The sequence below is a fragment of the Phyllobates terribilis genome, unplaced genomic scaffold (assembly GCF_046119375.1).
Source record: "Phyllobates terribilis strain yellow unplaced genomic scaffold, ASM4611937v1 Scaffold_8__6_contigs__length_399053987, whole genome shotgun sequence".
Lineage (NCBI taxonomy): Eukaryota > Metazoa > Chordata > Amphibia > Anura > Dendrobatidae > Phyllobates > Phyllobates terribilis.
In genome coordinates, this window is record NW_027362768.1 from 18,033,815 (window position 1) to 18,052,927 (window position 19,113).

Here is a 19,113-nt window from a genome sequence, read left to right on the forward strand (position 1 = left end):
AAATTAAGTGTCTAAACTACAGGTGGTGTAGCTTGTTTAACAGCCGGGATAATCCGCTGACTAGCAGACACTGCTACTAGGCACAAAGTATTTCCTGGGCTAGATGCAGTTAAAAATTTGTAATTAGATACTCTCGTTGGATGCTGAGAAAGCATTCCATAGAGTCTCCTGGCACGCCATATATGATTCTCTTAAAAAGCTTGGGGTAGGGGTCTAGGGGACCCTTTTATAGCCAAAATCACGGCCCTGTATCGCAATACGTCACCTAGGCTGAAGATAAATGGAACTGTAGCACCCTGAGGGCTCGGTTGCTACAGACGTATTGCACCTCACCCAGAGGTGTGATATCTCACTCTCAGGTAAGGATGGAGTGTGGATCAGGACCCGACACCTGCATGCATTACACCACATTGCCGTGGGGCAGGGCGACCAATATGCCCCTGAGATGGGCACGACAGTCCCTGTCCCTGGCTGGAGTGGGGGGAGGGAACACTGAGGAAGGGGAACCCTGTAGAGCAGGAGCAGGGAGGAAGCAGTTCCTGGGTGCATTGAGAAGGGAGTATAAAAGGTGGGCACCATCTTAGTTCAGTGCAGAGAAGTCTGAGCAGAAGTGGCAGGGAGCAGGGGCTCTGCATGAGCTCTGCTCCGGAGGCGGGCCTAGTAACAGAGGCCCAGGCCTGGAAGAGGGAGAAGGAAGGAAGAGGAGCGGAGAAGGCTCCAGGAACGAGGAATGAAGGGATCCCAGGGGTGCGGACGGGCGAGTCGCCACCGCACGCCCGAATCCACCTGCGTGGAGGGGTCAGGCCAAAGGGGGAGACCGGTCCCCGAACTAGTGGAGGCAGGAAACGACCCTCAGCTAGAAACCGGAGGCTCTGACATTATATGTGGCGCAGCCCCTCGCTACACCCGCTAGGAAGGCAACACATAGGGTCAGGGAAACTGGCGCCAAGTTTACCAAGAGGAGGCCCGAGGCAGCCGGACAGAAGTGTTGGTAAGAAAGGCCAGACAAAGGACACACAAAGGGGGTCCTGTGAAGTGCTCCAAAGTTATCTGGGAGTTGTCTGAGCCCCTCACCTGGTGAGCACAGTACGACGTGGGCAGCCGTTACCTGCAGACGTGGTCTGGATAATAAGAACTGTGAGTAAAGGCCCTGGACTGCATCACTGACTCCGTGTCGTTACTGCTGCTGCCCTGCACCATCACCCCCATCCTCCGCATACACTGCCCTGAGGCTATACTCCTCCCGTGGGGAGTTATGCTACGCTCTGCTGCACCCACAACACCAGCCTCAGCGGTCTGCCCTGTAGCGGCGTTTCACTCTGACCGCAATCCACGGGTGGCGTAGTCGGACATTTAAACATCAAAACCACATAAATAGTTCCGCCACTGGTTTGACCGCCCTGAGCCACGGAACCGGGTCGCCGCCACGAAGACTACAACCACCAGCATCCACCAAAAAGGGTCCTGCTCCGGGTGTCCCAAGGCCCAGGGGGTGCGTCAGAACATTTTCATCACCTTTCACAATCACCAATGGGACAAGGCAGGGATGTCCTCTGTCCCCTCTCTTATACATCCTAGTGACGGAGCACCTGCTCTCATCAATTCGCCATAACCCCAATATTAGGTGGATTGAGGTGGGAGGCACCGAGTACAAGTGCTCTCTATTTGCTGATGATGTCCTAGTATATATCACTCAATCACATATATCCATCCATGCTGTTATGGCTGAAATAGATCACTTTGTTACATGGTAAAATTTTAAAATCAATGCAGCGAAGTCTGAGGCCCTCGATGTCTCCCTCCCCAAATCTATATAGGATTCCATCCAGTCCAACTTTCCCTTTGCCTGGCCCTCACAGGGTATCAAATACTTAGGAATTCCTATTCATAGAGACCTCTCCCATCTATGTTATCTTAATTTTGGGCCCTTTATTGAACAATTCCATACAGACCACGGTTGGCAAGTTAGAACTGTAAGATTCACTACGTGAACCGCTGGTGTTTTGTGGAAAAGCACATGTACACCGCGTTCCAAATTATTATGCAAAAAGTGTTTAGGAGTGATAAGGGAAGAATTTGTTTGTTTGTCAGTTAAACTCATTGATGGTGATGTGTGTCAGGGCTCTTTATATCACTGTAAGCAATTGCAGACACCTGTGCTAATTAGTTTGGCAGGTGTGTCCAATGAAAGGCAAGACTACTTAAGAAGGCTCTCTCACATTATTAAGCAGCCTACATTTTCTGCCAAAATGGGAAAGAAAAAGAATGTGTCGGCTGCTGAGAAGCAACAAATTGTGGAGTGTTTAGGTCAAGGCATGACTACAATCAACATTGTGCGATGATCAGGATGAAGTGTCTTGGCAATCAAGAAGTATGTAGCTGATTCACAGTACACACGTGTGCGTGCTGATAAGGGCAAATTGAGGACTCTTTCCTACAGGCAATTACGTCAGGTTGAAAGAGCAGCGGCAAAAAAGCCTTGTCATAGCAGCAGACAAGTTTTTGAAGCTGCTTGTGCCTCCAACGTCCCCCGAACAACAAGATGCAGGGTCCTTCAGAGGTTTGCAGCTGTGCATACGCCATCCTGTCAACCTCCTCTATCCACTTCACACAAGCAGAAACGGCTCCAGTGGGCCAAACATTACATGAAGACTGATTTCAAAACTGTTTTGTTCACGGATGAGTGCCGTGCAGCGCTCGATGGTTCAGATGGATGGAGTGGAGGATGGCTGGTTGATGGACACCCCACGCAAACACGGCTACAGCGCCAACAAGGAGGAGGTGGAGTAATGTTTTGGGCTGGAATCATGGGGAGAGAGATTGTCGGCCCCTTTAGGATCCCTGAAGGCGCTAAAGATGAACTCCATAATGTATGTGGATTTTCTCAAACAGCACTTCCTGCCATGGTTCAAGAAGAAGAACCGTGTATTTCACAGCAAGATCATTTTTCTGCATGATAATGCACCATCTCATGCTGCACATAAAACATCTGCATCTCTGGCTGATATGGGCATAAAAGGGGACAAACTTATGGTGTGACCCCCATGCTCCCCTGACCTCTACCCCATTCAGAACCTTTGGAGCATCATTAAAAGGAGTGTCTATGATGGCGGGAGGCAGTTCACATCTAAGCAACAGCTCTGGGAGGGTATTCTGTCCTCATGCAAAACAATTGAAGCAGAAACCATCCAAAACCTGACAAATTCAATGGACCAGAGAGTTCAGAAGCTCCTTTTGAACAAGGGGTCCTATGTGAAAATGTAACATCACCTAGAATAAAGTTTTGAGTTGAAAACTGTTTGATTTCAGTTTCTAACAACCTGCTAATGCTTATAATTTCAAAAATGACCATTTTTTGGTCTTTATTAAAATGAAAAGGTTGATCGAAAAGTTTGGGGGATCTAAGAGTGTGGCAACCCAGTAGTCATGATTACTTCGAATTCTGACAATATGAGGGTCATGCTGCAGGTAGTGCAGCAAGAAGGCACTTATGTGTCTTGCGCATCTCGGAGCCCCAAAATTATTTTCCGGGCTAGATGCAGCTAAAAATTATTTTTAATTTTAAATCTGGTGGAGCTTATTATAGATGGCCTAATAGGATCAGTGCTGCACACTGCTACAAAGCCCAAATTATTTTCCAGTCAAGATACAGATAAACATGATTAGTAATTTGAAAGCTTAAAATGTTTGGTAGGGTGATTTTAACCAATCATCAAGCTTTTACTCTCCCCAGGATGACACAGGGGTAGAAAAGTCGTTTCGGATCCATGATTTGTTCATCTTTATGAACGTGAGTCTGTCTACATTATCAGTGGAGAGCCGCGTGCGCTTATCTGTCAGCACACCACCAGCAGCGCTGAACACACGTTCAGACAGAACGCTGGCTGCGGGGCATGACAAGATCTCCAAGGCGTAAGTGGCTAGCTCCGGCCATTTATCCAGATTGGAAGCCCAAAAAGAGCAAGGGTCCAGTGACACAGTCGTGGCTTCAATGTTTACTTGGAGATACTCCTGTACCATCGTCTCTAGGCGTTGACTATGTGTCAGACTTCTTGTCTCCTGTGGCCTTGCAAAGGATGGGCTAAAAAAGTGGTGAAATGATTCCGCAAAATTGATGTTACCAGCAGATACTGTGGTTCTGTTACGGTTTGAGTGCTGAACACTTGACGGTCCCACGGTTGGCAAGTTGGAACTGTGAGATTCACTACGTGCACCACTGGTATTTTGTGGAAAAGCACATGTAAGATTCTGCAACAGTCTCTGCTGATACTCCTGCATGCGTGCATCCCTTTCTATGGCAGGAATAATTTCTGCAAATTTACTTTTGTACCGGGGATCTAACAGTGTGGCAACCCAGTAGTCAGGATTATTTCTAATTCTCACAATTCGAGGGTCATGTTGCAGGTAGTGCAGCAAGAAGGCACTCATGTGTGTTGCGCATCCAGGAGCACCAAGTCCCTGTTGTGTTGGTGGCGAGGTAACAATCATGCTTCCTTCCTCTGTCCTCTCCCCCCAACCTCGCACAACAGAAATGTGATCAAGGTCTCCCTCATCTGATGAGTCTTCCATCAGTTCATCCTCCACTTCTTCCTGGGCTCCTGCACCTTCCTCACTAGTTTGGCTGCTACCATGCGCCCTGGTAAAACCATCTCCCCCACCCTCACATGCCTGCCGCCTTGGTGCTGCCGACCTTCTGGACCTTGCAGATGTTAGCCCTTCCGCATACAACTCCTCCTCCTCTACTTCCTCCACCTCCTCTTGTGCCACCACCTGACTCCGAATTCTGTTTAACATGTGCTCCAGCATGTAAATCACCGGAATAGTCATGCTGATAATGGCATCGTCAGCACTAAACATCTTCGTCGCCATTTCAAAACTGTGCAGAAGGGTGCATAGGTCCCTGATCTGAGACCACTCCTCCAGCGTGATTTGCCCCACCTCTGGATCTCGTTGGCCCAGGCTATACGTCAGAACGTATTGCACCAGGGCTTGTCGGTGCTGCCACAGTCGCTGCAACATGTGCAGAGTTGAATTCCACCGGGTAGGCACATCGCATTTTAGCCGGTGAAGTAGCAGGCCCAACGACTTCTGTAGAGATGTAAGTCGCTGAGCTGCGGGATGCGAACGGCGGAAGTGAGCACACAGCGACCGTGCCCTCTGCAGAAGGCCATCTAGTCTGGGATAGTGGGCTAAAAATTGCTGGACAACCAGGTTCAACACGTGAGCCATACAAGGCACGTGTGTGACATTGCCCCGGCGAAGGGCCGCACCCAGGTTTGCAGCATTGTCGCACACAGCCTTCCCTGGTTTCAGGTCCAGTGGAGACAACCATTCATGAAATTGGTTCTCCAGAGCTGACCACAACTCCTCAGCTGTGTGACTCACATTTCGCAGACATTTCAATGTAAAAACCGCCTGATGACGTTGAGCCCTACTGCCAGCATAGTAAGAAGGTGTGCAGGATCCCTTCTGCGCAGTTAGAAAGCTTGTGGCATGACCAGACAGGCTTTGGGTGCAGGTGGAAGACCGAGAGGAGGTTGAGGAGGCAGAAGCAGTGGAGGAACTTTGACATAAAGAGGATTGACGCACAACTCGTGGGGACGGCAAGACTTGGACAGCAGCCCCTTGTCCTGCTGTCACCATAGTTACCCAGTGCCCAGTCAGCGACATGTAACGCCCCTGTCCATGCCTACTCGTCCAAGTGTCTGTGGTGAAATGCACCCTGTCACACACAGAGTTTCTCAAAGAAGCGGTGATGTTGTGTGCGACATGCTGGTGGAGCGCAGGCACACCTTTCTTTGAGAAGTAGTGCCGACTGGGCATCTAGTACTGGGGCACTGCGACGGACATAAGGTCTCGAAAATCCTCTGTGTCCACCAGGCGGAAAGGCAGCATTTCTGTAGCCAAGAGCTTGCAGATGGTGAAATTCAACCTCTTAGCTTTCTCATGGCTAGGAGGAAATGGTCTTTTACTTGTCCACATCTGAGGGACCGAGGGCTGGCTATTGTGCTTAGACGGGGTTGATAAGGGTGTCCCCGGCAAACTGCCGGTCTGTGAGGAAGATGCAGGCGGACATGTTAGGTTGCCTTCATCCAAAGGTGGTGCTATCGATGTCGGACAGCGCTCAACACCAGCTGGTGTTACCACCTCCAAAGAAAATGATGACCTGCCAATCACGCTGGCTGTTGCGGGTAAAGAGGTGGCAGGTCTGCGCCCCAAAACAGGTGTGACTGCTGTCCCCCCAGTCACAGAGGATGAAGAGGCCGCGGATGCACAAGATATGGCAGACGGTGGTTGGCCCGGCCGGCTAGGCCGCATTGTAGCACACTGAGCTTCCCACTGCAACTTATGCTTCATGTCCATGTGCCGGTTCATGCATGAAGTACTCAAACTATGTATTTTTTGGCCTCTACTTAGCTTTTGCTGACAAATGTTACAGATAACACGAGTTGGGTCATCTTTATCGATCTGAAAAAATGCCCAGGCTATGCAAGGCTTAGCACCCATGCGACCTGAAGAGCCACCACGACTTGTGGTGAGAGGCAGAGTTGTGTTTGAGGATGCAGTTGTTGACGTGCTTCCAGTACTACGTCTCTGTCCAGGAAGGCGCAACCTGACCTCGTCGTCACTAGCATCTTCCTCCACCTCCTCTGCTGACCTCATCTCTTGGCTGACTGTGGGTTGACAGTAAGTGGGATCTCCGACCTCATCATCATCACCCTGTGCGTTATCACACCCGTCGTCCTCAGAGCCAACCTGTTCCTGCCCTGACAAAAAACTAAAGTTGTCACTCCAATCAGGTATTTGAGTCTTATCATCGTCTTCCTCATTGTCTCCACCAACAGGAGTTACAGTTTGGGAATGAGGGTCTACATTATGGTCAGAACCTTCTGCGTCTGGTCCTGGATCCGACTCATAAAGATTCTGGGCATCAGTGCAGATCATTTCCTCGTCTGGATTCACAGAAGCGCTGGAGTCGACCTCTGATTCCCAGGCTATAGTATGAGTAAACAGCTCTGCAGACTCAACCATCTGTTCTACCTCATACTCAGACGGGCAGCTGGAGATTTGGGAGCTGTGAGGAAGCAAGTGCGATTTGGGTGACACCTTTGAGGACTGGAGTATTTGTGATGTTGAAGTTGATGTGGAGGAGAGCCCACTTAAAGGAGCACTTGATATCCGTTGAAGCACCTGCTGTTTTTGTGCCTCATCTGGAATTTGTAGCGATTGGCGTGGCCGTAAGAAAGGGATCTTATCACATTGTCCGCTAAAAGAAGTAGACATTTTAGTTTGGCTGGAAGATGGTCTTTCTTCTGCAGATGTTACTGTTGCTTTAACACCTACCCCACGGACACAACCTTTTTTCCCCTTCCCAACACGCCTATTCCCCTTTCCACCAGCAGCAGGCCTTTTTCCACTCATTTTGGTGGTTAACTAATTCACAACTCTGGAGTTGTTTGCACAAAAAAACAATGGATGGTAACCGAGCAGAGCTGAGTGGCCAAACTGTGGTATTAGGCCAAAATTATTGGCTGGGTTAGATGCAGAAAAAAATTATTTTGAATTTGCAACCTGATGGAGGTCAGTATAGATGGACTAATAGAGAAAGTCCGACACACTACTAGAAGGCCAAATATTTTTTCAGAGGTAGATGCAGAAAAAAATATATTCAGTTTGCAACCTGATGGAGGTCAGTATAGATGGACTAATACAACAAGTCCCGCACACAGCTAGAAGCCCAAATATTTTTTCAGAGGTACTGTAGATGCAGATAAAAATTATTTTTAATTTGCACACTGATGGAGGTCAGTATAGATGGACTAATAGAGAAAGTCCGACACACTACTAGAAGGCCAAATATTTTTTCAGAGGTAGATGCAGAAAAAAATATATTCAGTTTGCAACCTGATGGAGGTCAGTATAGATGGTCTAATACAACAAGTCCCACACACAGCTAGAAGCCCAAATATTTTTTCAGAGGTACTGTAGATGCAGATAAAAATTAGTTTTAATTTGCAACCTGATGGAGGTCAGTATAGATGGACTAATAGAGAAAGTCCGACACACTACTAGAAGGCCAAATATTTTTTCAGAGGTAGATGCAGAAAAAAATATATTCAGTTTGCAACCTGATGGAGGTCAGTATAGATGGACTAATACATCAAGTCACGCACACAGCTAGAAGCCCAAATATTTTTTCAGAGGTACTGTAGATGCAGATAAAAATTATTTTTAATTTGCAACCTGATGGAGGTCAGTATAGATGGACTAATAGAGAAAGTCCGACACACTACTAGAAGGCCAAATATTTTTTCAGAGGTAGATGCAGAAAAAAATATATTCAGTTTGCAACCTGATGGAGGTCAGTATAGATGGACTAATACAACAAGTCCCACACACAGCTAGAAGCCCAAATATTTTTTCAGAGGTACTGTAGATGCAGATAAAAATTGGTTTTAATTTGCAACCTGATGGAGGTCAGTATAGATGGACTAATAGAGAAAGTCCGACACACTACTAGAAGGCCAAATATTTTTTCAGAGCTAGATGCAGAAAAAAATTATATTCAGTTTGCAACCTGATGGAGGTCAGTATAGATGGATTAATAGAACAAGACCCACACACAGCTAGAAGCCCAATATTTTTTCAGAGGTAGATGCAGAAAAAAATATATTCAGTTTGCAACCTGATGGAGGTCAATATAGATGGACTAATAGAACAAGTCGCACACACTGCTGGAAGCCCAAATATTTTTTCAGAGGTACTGTAGATGCAGATAAAAATTAGTTTTAATTTGCAACCTGATGGAGGTCAGTATAGATGGACTAATAGAGAAAGTCCGACACACTACTAGAAGGCCAAATATTTTTTCAGAGGTAGATGCAGAAAAAAATATATTCAGTTTGCAACCTGATGGAGGTCAGTATAGATGGATTAATAGAACAAGACCCACACACAGCTAGAAGCCCAATATTTTTTCAGAGGTAGATGCAGAAAAAAATATATTCAGTTTGCAACCTGATGGAGGTCAGTATAGATGGACTAATAGAACAAGTCCCACACACTGCTAGAAGCCCAAATATTTTTTCAGAGGTACTGTAGATGCAGATAAAAATTAGTTTTAATTTGAAACCTGATGGAGGTCAGTATAGATGGACTAATAGAGAAAGTCCGACACACTACTAGAAGGCCAAATATTTTTACAGAGGTAGATGCAGAAAAAAATATATTCAGTTTGCAACCTGATGGAGGTCAGTATAGATGGATTAATAGAACAAGACCCACACACAGCTAGAAGCCCAATATTTTTTCAGAGGTAGATGCAGAAAAAACTATATTCAGTTTGCAACATGATGGAGGTCAGTATAGATGGACTAATAGAACAAGTCCCACACACTGCTAGAAGCCCAAATATTTTTTCAGAGGTACTGTAGATGCAGATAAAAATTAGTTTTAATTTGCAACCTGATGGAGGTCAGTATAGATGGACTAATAGAGAAAGTCCGACACACTACTAGAAGGCCAAATATTTTTTCAGAGGTAGATGCAGAAAAAAATATATTCAGTTTGCAACCTGATGGAGGTCAGTATAGATGGATTAATAGAACAAGACCCACACACAGCTAGAAGCCCAATATTTTTTCAGAGGTAGATGCAAAAAAAAATATATTCAGTTTGCAACCTGATGGAGGTCAGTATAGATGGACTAATAGAGAAAGTCCGACACACTACTAGAAGGCCAAATATTTTTTCAGAGGTAGATGCAGAAAAAAATATATTCAGTTTGCAACCTGATGGAGGTCAGTATAGATGGACTAATACAACAAGTCCCACACACAGCTAGAAGCCCAAATATTTTTTCAGAGGTACTGTAGATGCAGATAAAAATTGGTTTTAATTTGCAACCTGATGGAGGTCAGTATAGATGGACTAATAGAGAAAGTCCGACACACTACTAGAAGGCCAAATATTTTTTCAGAGCTAGATGCAGAAAAAAATTATATTCAGTTTGCAACCTGATGGAGGTCAGTATAGATGGATTAATAGAACAAGACCCACACACAGCTAGAAGCCCAATATTTTTTCAGAGGTAGATGCAGAAAAAAATATATTCAGTTTGCAACCTGATGGAGGTCAATATAGATGGACTAATAGAACAAGTCCCACACACTGCTGGAAGCCCAAATATTTTTTCAGAGGTACTGTAGATGCAGATAAAAATTAGTTTTAATTTGCAACCTGATGGAGGTCAGTATAGATGGACTAATAGAGAAAGTCCGACACACTACTAGAAGGCCAAATATTTTTTCAGAGGTAGATGCAGAAAAAAATATATTCAGTTTGCAACCTGATGGAGGTCAGTATAGATGGATTAATAGAACAAGACCCACACACAGCTAGAAGCCCAATATTTTTTCAGAGGTAGATGCAGAAAAAAATATATTCAGTTTGCAACCTGATGGAGGTCAGTATAGATGGACTAATAGAACAAGTCCCACACACTGCTAGAAGCCCAAATATTTTTTCAGAGGTACTGTAGATGCAGATAAAAATTAGTTTTAATTTGAAACCTGATGGAGGTCAGTATAGATGGACTAATAGAGAAAGTCCGACACACTACTAGAAGGCCAAATATTTTTACAGAGGTAGATGCAGAAAAAAATATATTCAGTTTGCAACCTGATGGAGGTCAGTATAGATGGATTAATAGAACAAGACCCACACACAGCTAGAAGCCCAATATTTTTTCAGAGGTAGATGCAGAAAAAACTATATTCAGTTTGCAACATGATGGAGGTCAGTATAGATGGACTAATAGAACAAGTCCCACACACTGCTAGAAGCCCAAATATTTTTTCAGAGGTACTGTAGATGCAGATAAAAATTAGTTTTAATTTGCAACCTGATGGAGGTCAGTATATATGGACTAATAGAGAAAGTCCGACACACTACTAGAAGGCCAAATATTTTTTCAGAGGTAGATGCAGAAAAAAATATATTCAGTTTGCAACCTGATGGAGGTCAGTATAGATGGATTAATAGAACAAGACCCACACACAGCTAGAAGCCCAATATTTTTTCAGAGGTAGATGCAAAAAAAAATATATTCAGTTTGCAACCTGATGGAGGTCAGTATAGATGGACTAATAGAACAAGTCCCACACACTGCTAGAAGCCCAAATATTTTTTCAGAGGTACTGTAGATGCAGATAAAAATTAGTTTTAATTTGCAACCTGATGGAGGTCAGTATAGATGGACTAATAGAGAAAGTCCGACACACTACTAGAAGGCCAAATATTTTTTCAGAGGTAGATGCAGAAAAAATATATTCAGTTTGCAACCTGATGGAGGTCAGTATAGATGGATTAATAGAACAAGACCCACACACAGCTAGAAGCCCAATATTTTTTCAGAGGTAGATGCAGAAAAAAATATATTCAGTTTGCAACCTGATGGAGGTCAGTATAGATGGACTAATAGAACAAGTCCCACACACTGCTAGAAGCCCAAATATTTTTTCAGAGGTACTGTAGATGCAGATAAAAATTAGTTTTAATTTGCAACCTGATGGAGGTCAGTATAGATGGACTAATAGAGAAAGTCCGACACACTACTAGAAGGCCAAATATTTTTTCAGAGGTAGATGCAGAAAAAAATATATTCAGTTTGCAACCTGATGGAGGTCAGTATATATGGATTAATAGAACAAGACCCACACACAGCTAGAAGCCCAATATTTTTTCAGAGGTAGATGCAGAAAAAACTATATTCAGTTTGCAACCTGATGGAGGTCAGTATAGATGGACTAATAGAACAAGTCCCACACATTGCTAGAAGCCCAAATATTTTTTCAGAGGTACTGTAGATGCAGATAAAAATTAGTTTTAATTTGCAACCTGATGGAGGTCAGTATAGATGGACTAATAGAGAAAGTCCGACACACTACTAGAAGGCCAAATATTTTTTCAGAGCTAGATGCAGAAAAAAATTATATTCAGTTTGCAACCTGATGGAGGTCAGTATAGATGGACTAATAGAGAAAGTCCGACACACTACTAGAAGGCCAAATATTTTTTCAGAGGTAGATGCAGAAAAAAATATATTCAGTTTGCAACCTGATGGAGGTCAGTATAGATGGATTAATAGAACAAGACCCACACACAGCTAGAAGCCCAATATTTTTTCAGAGGTAGATGCAGAAAAAACTATATACAGTTTGCATCCTGATGGAGGTCAGTATAGATGGACTAATAGAACAAGTCCCACACACTGCTAGAAGCCCAAATATTTTTTCAGAGGTACTGTAGATGCAGATAAAAATTATTTTTAATTTGCACACTGATGGAGGTCAGTATAGATGGACTAATAGAGAAAGTCCGACACACTACTAGAAGGCCAAATATTTTTTCAGAGGTAGATGCAGAAAAAAATATGTTCAGTTTGCAACCTGATGGAGGTCAGTATAGATGGACTAATACAACAAGTCCCACACACAGCTAGAAGCCCAAATATTTTTTCAGAGGTACTGTAGATGCAGATAAAAATTAGTTTTAATTTGCAACCTGATGGAGGTCAGTATAGATGGACTAATAGAGAAAGTCCGACACACTACTAGAAGGCCAAATATTTTTTCAGAGGTAGATGCAGAAAAAAATATATTCAGTTTGCAACCTGATGGAGGTCAGTATAGGTGGACTAATACAACAAGTCCCGCACACAGCTAGAAGCCCAAATATTTTTTCAGAGGTACTGTAGATACAGATAAAAATTATTTTTAATTTGCAACCTGATGGAGGTCAGTATAGATGGACTAATAGAGAAAGTCCGACACACTACTAGAAGGCCAAATATTTTTTCAGAGGTAGATGCAGAAAAAAATATATTCAGTTTGCAACCTGATGGAGGTCAGTATAGATGGACTAATAGAACAAGTCCCACACACCGCTAGAAGCCCAAATATTTTTTCAGAGGTACTGTAGATGCAGATAAAAATTAGTTTTAATTTGCAACCTGATGGAGGTCAGTATAGATGGACTAATAGAGAAAGTCCGACACACTACTAGAAGGCCAAATATTTTTTCAGAGCTAGATGCAGAAAAAAATTATATTCAGTTTGCAACCTGATGGAGGTCAGTATAGATGGATTAATAGAACAAGACCCACACACAGCTAGAAGCCCAATATGTTTTCAGAGGTAGATGCAGAAAAAAATATATTCAGTTTGCAACCTGATGGAGGTCAATATAGATGGACTAATAGAACAAGTCCCACACACTGCTAGAAGCCCAAATATTTTTTCAGAGGTACTGTAGATGCAGATAAAAATTAGTTTTAATTTGCAACCTGATGGAGGTCAGTATAGATGTACTAATAGAGAAAGTCCGACACACTACTAGAAGGCCAAATATTTTTTCAGAGGTAGATGCAGAAAAAAATATATTCAGTTTGCAACCTGATGGAGGTCAGTATAGATGGATTAATAGAACAAGACCCACACACAGCTAGAAGCCCAATATTTTTTCAGAGGTAGATGCAGAAAAAAATATATTCAGTTTGCAACCTGATGGAGGTCAGTATAGATGGACTAATAGAACAAGTCCCACACACTGCTAGAAGCCCAAATATTTTTTCAGAGGTACTGTAGATGCAGATAAAAATTAGTTTTAATTTGAAACCTGATGGAGGTCAGTATAGATGGACTAATAGAGAAAGTCCGACACACTACTAGAAGGCCAAATATTTTTTCAGAGGTAGATGCAGAAAAAAATATATTCAGTTTGCAACCTGATGGAGGTCAGTATAGATGGATTAATAGAACAAGACCCACACACAGCTAGAAGCCCAATATTTTTTCAGAGGTAGATGCAGAAAAAACTATATTCAGTTTGCAACATGATGGAGGTCAGTATAGATGGACTAATAGAACAAGTCCCACACACTGCTAGAAGCCCAAATATTTTTTCAGAGGTACTGTAGATGCAGATAAAAATTAGTTTTAATTTGCAACCTGATGGAGGTCAGTATAGATGGACTAATAGAGAAAGTCCGACACACTACTAGAAGGCCAAATATTTTTTCAGAGGTAGATGCAGAAAAAAATATATTCAGTTTGCAACCTGATGGAGGTCAGTATAGATGGATTAATAGAACAAGACCCACACACAGCTAGAAGCCCAATATTTTTTCAGAGGTAGATGCAGAAAAAAAAATATTCAGTTTGCAACCTGATGGAGGTCAGTATAGATGGACTAATAGAACAAGTCCCACACACTGCTAGAAGCCCAAATATTTTTTCAGAGGTACTGTAGATGCAGATAAAAATTAGTTTTAATTTGCAACCTGATGGAGGTCAGTATAGATGGACTAATAGAGAAAGTCCGACACACTACTAGAAGGCCAAATATTTTTTCAGAGGTAGATGCAGAAAAAAATATATTCAGTTTGCAACCTGATGGAGGTCAGTATAGATTGATTAATAGAACAAGACCCACACACAGCTAGAAGCCCAATATTTTTTCAGAGGTAGATGCAGAAAAAACTATATTCAGTTTGCAACCTGATGGAGGTCAGTATAGATGGACTAATAGAACAAGTCCCACACACTGCTAGAAGCCCAAATATTTTTTCAGAGGTACTGTAGATGCAGATAAAAATTAGTTTTAATTTGCAACCTGATGGAGGTCAGTATAGATGGACTAATAGAGAAAGTCCGACACACTACTAGAAGGCCAAATATTTTTTCAGAGGAAGATGCAGAAAAAAATATATTCAGTTTGCAACCTGATGGAGGTCAGTATATATGGATTAATAGAACAAGACCCACACACAGCTAGAAGCCCAATATTTTTTCAGAGGTAGATGCAGAAAAAACTATATTCAGTTTGCAACCTGATGGAGGTCAGTATAGATGGACTAATAGAACAAGTCCCACACACTGCTAGAAGCCCAAATATTTTTTCAGAGGTACTGTAGATGCAGATAAAAATTAGTTTTAATTTGCAACCTGATGGAGGTCAGTATAGATGGACTAATAGAGAAAGTCCGACACACTACTAGAAGGACAAATATTTTTTCAGAGCTAGATGCAGAAAAAAATTATATTCAGTTTGCAACCTGATGGAGGTCAGTATAGATGGACTAATAGAGAAAGTCCGACACACTACTAGAAGGCCAAATATTTTTTCAGAGGTAGATGCAGAAAAAAATATATTCAGTTTGCAACCTGATGGAGGTCAGTATAGATGGATTAATAGAACAAGACCCACACACAGCTAGAAGCCCAATATTTTTTCAGAGGTAGATGCAGAAAAAACTATATTCAGTTTGCATCCTGATGGAGGTCAGTATAGATGGACTAATAGAACAAATCCCACACACTGCTAGAAGCCCAAATATTTTTTCAGAGGTACTGTAGATGCAGATAAAAATTAGTTTTAATTTGCAACCTGATGGAGGTCAGTATAGATGGACTAATAGAGAAAGTCCGACACACTACTAGAAGGCCAAATATTTTTTCAGAGGTAGATGCAGAAAAAAATATATTCAGTTTGCAACCTGATGGAGGTCAGTATAGATGGACTAATACAACAAGTCCCGCACACAGCTAGAAGCCCAAATATTTTTTCAGAGGTACTGTAGATACAGATAAAAATTATTTTTAATTTGCAACCTGATGGAGGTCAGTATAGATGGACTAATAGAGAAAGTCCGACACACTACTAGAAGGCCAAATATTTTTTCAGAGGTAGATGCAGAAAAAAATATATTCAGTTTGCAACCTGATGGAGGTCAGTATAGATGGACTAATAGAACAAGTCCCACACACTGCTAGAAGCCCAAATATTTTTTCAGAGTTACTGTAGATGCAGATAAAAATTAGTTTTAATTTGCAACCTGATGGAGGTCAGTATAGATGGACTAATAGAGAAAGTCCGACACACTACTAGAAGGCCAAATATTTTTTCAGAGCTAGATGCAGAAAAAAATTATATTCAGTTTACAACCTGATGGAGGTCAGTATAGATGGATTAATAGAACAAGACCCACACACAGCTAGAAGCCCAATATTTTTTCAGAGGTAGATGCAGAAAAAAATATATTCAGTTTGCAACCTGATGGAGGTCAATATAGATGGACTAATAGAACAAGTCCCACACACTGCTAGAAGCCCAAATATTTTTTCAGAGGTACTGTAGATGCAGATAAAAATTAGTTTTAATTTGCAACCTGATGGAGGTCAGTATAGATGTACTAATAGAGAAAGTCCGACACACTACTAGAAGGCCAAATATTTTTTCAGAGGTAGATGCAGAAAAAAATATATTCAGTTTGCAACCTGATGGAGGTCAGTATAGATGGATTAATAGAACAAGACCCACACACAGCTAGAAGCCCAATATTTTTTCAGAGGTAGATGCAGAAAAAAATATATTCAGTTTGCAACCTGATTGAGGTCAGTATAGATGGACTAATAGAACAAGTCCCACACACTGCTAGAAGCCCAAATATTTTTTCAGAGGTACTGTAGATGCAGATAAAAATTAGTTTTAATTTGAAACCTGATGGAGGTCAGTATAGATGGACTAATAGAGAAAGTCCGACACACTACTAGAAGGCCAAATATTTTTTCAGAGGTAGATGCAGAAAAAAATATATTCAGTTTGCAACCTGATGGAGGTCAGTATAGATGGATTAATAGAACAAGACCCACACACAGCTAGAAGCCCAATATTTTTTCAGAGGTAGATGCAGAAAAAACTATATTCAGTTTGCAACATGATGGATGTCAGTATAGATGGACTAATAGAACAAGTCCCACACACTGCTAGAAGCCCAAATATTTTTTCAGAGGTACTGTAGATGCAGATAAAAATTAGTTTTAATTTGCAACCTGATGGAGGTCAGTATAGATGGACTAATAGAGAAAGTCCGACACACTACTAGAAGGCCAAATATTTTTTCAGAGGTAGATGCAGAAAAAAATATATTCAGTTTGCAACCTGATGGAGGTCAGTATAGATGGATTAATAGAACAAGACCCACACACAGCTAGAAGCCCAATATTTTTTCAGAGGTAGATGCAGAAAAAAATATATTCAGTTTGCAACCTGATGGAGGTCAGTATAGATGGACTAATAGAACAAGTCCCACACACTGCTAGAAGCCCAAATATTTTTTCAGAGGTACTGTAGATGCAGATAAAAATTAGTTTTAATTTGCAACCTGATGGAGGTCAGTATAGATGGACTAATAGAGAAAGTCCGACACACTACTAGAAGGCCAAATATTTTTTCAGAGGTAGATGCAGAAAAAAATATATTCAGTTTGCAACCTGATGGAGGTCAGTATAGATTGATTAATAGAACAAGACCCACACACAGCTAGAAGCCCAATATTTTTTCAGAGGTAGATGCAGAAAAAACTATATTCAGTTTGCAACCTGATGGAGGTCAGTATAGATGGACTAATAGAACAAGTCCCACACACTGCTAGAAGCCCAAATATTTTTTCAGAGGTACTGTAGATGCAGATAAAAATTAGTTTTAATTTGCAACCTGATGGAGGTCAGTATAGATGGACTAATAGAGAAAGTCCGACACACTACTAGAAGGCCAAATATTTTTTCAGAGGAAGATGCAGAAAAAAATATATTCAGTTTGCAACCTGATGGAGGTCAGTATATATGGATTAATAGAACAAGACCCACACACAGCTAGAAGCCCAATATTTTTTCAGAGGTAGATGCAGAAAAAACTATATTCAGTTTGCAACCTGATGGAGGTCAGTATAGATGGACTAATAGAACAAGTCCCACACACTGCTAGAAGCCCAAATATTTTTTCAGAGGTACTGTAGATGCAGATAAAAATTAGTTTTAATTTGCAACCTGATGGAGGTCAGTATAGATGGACTAATAGAGAAAGTCCGACACACTACTAGAAGGACAAATATTTTTTCAGAGCTAGATGCAGAAAAAAATTATATTCAGTTTGCAACCTGATGGAGGTCAGTATAGATGGACTAATAGAGAAAGTCCGACACACTACTAGAAGGCCAAATATTTTTTCAGAGGTAGATGCAGAAAAAAATATATTCAGTTTGCAACCTGATGGAGGTCAGTATAGATGGATTAATAGAACAAGACCCACACACAGCTAGAAGCCCAATATTTTTTCAGAGGTAGATGCAGAAAAAACTATATTCAGTTTGCATCCTGATGGAGGTCAGTATAGATGGACTAATAGAACAAGTCCCACACACTGCTAGAAGCCCAAATATTTTTTCAGAGGTACTGTAGATGCAGATAAAAATTAGTTTTAATTTGCAACCTGATGGAGGTCAGTATAGATGGACTAATAGAGAAAGTCCGACACACTACTAGAAGGCCAAATATTTTTTCAGAGGTAGATGCAGAAAAAAATATATTCAGTTTGCAACCTGATGGAGGTCAGTATAGATGGACTAATACAACAAGTCCCGCACACAGCTAGAAGCCCAAATATTTTTTCAGAGGTACTGTAGATACAGATAAAAATTATTTTTAATTTGCAACCTGATGGAGGTCAGTATAGATGGACTAATAGAGAAAGTCCGACACACTACTAGAAGGCCAAATATTTTTTCAGAGGTAGATGCAGAAAAAAATATATTCAGTTTGCAACCTGATGGAGGTCAGTATAGATGGACTAATAGAACAAGTCCCACACACTGCTAGAAGCCCAAATATTTTTTCAGAGTTACTGTAGATGCAGATAAAAATTAGTTTTAATTTGCAACCTGATGGAGGTCAGTATAGATGGACTAATAGAGAAAGTCCGACACACTACTAGAAGGCCAAATATTTTTTCAGAGCTAGATGCAGAAAAAAATTATATTCAGTTTACAACCTGATGGAGGTCAGTATAGATGGATTAATAGAACAAGACCCACACACAGCTAGAAGCCCAATATTTTTTCAGAGGTAGATGCAGAAAAAAATATATTCAGTTTGCAACCTGATGGAGGTCAATATAGATGGACTAATAGAACAAGTCCCACACACTGCTAGAAGCCCAAATATTTTTTCAGAGGTACTGTAGATGCAGATAAAAATTAGTTTTAATTTGCAACCT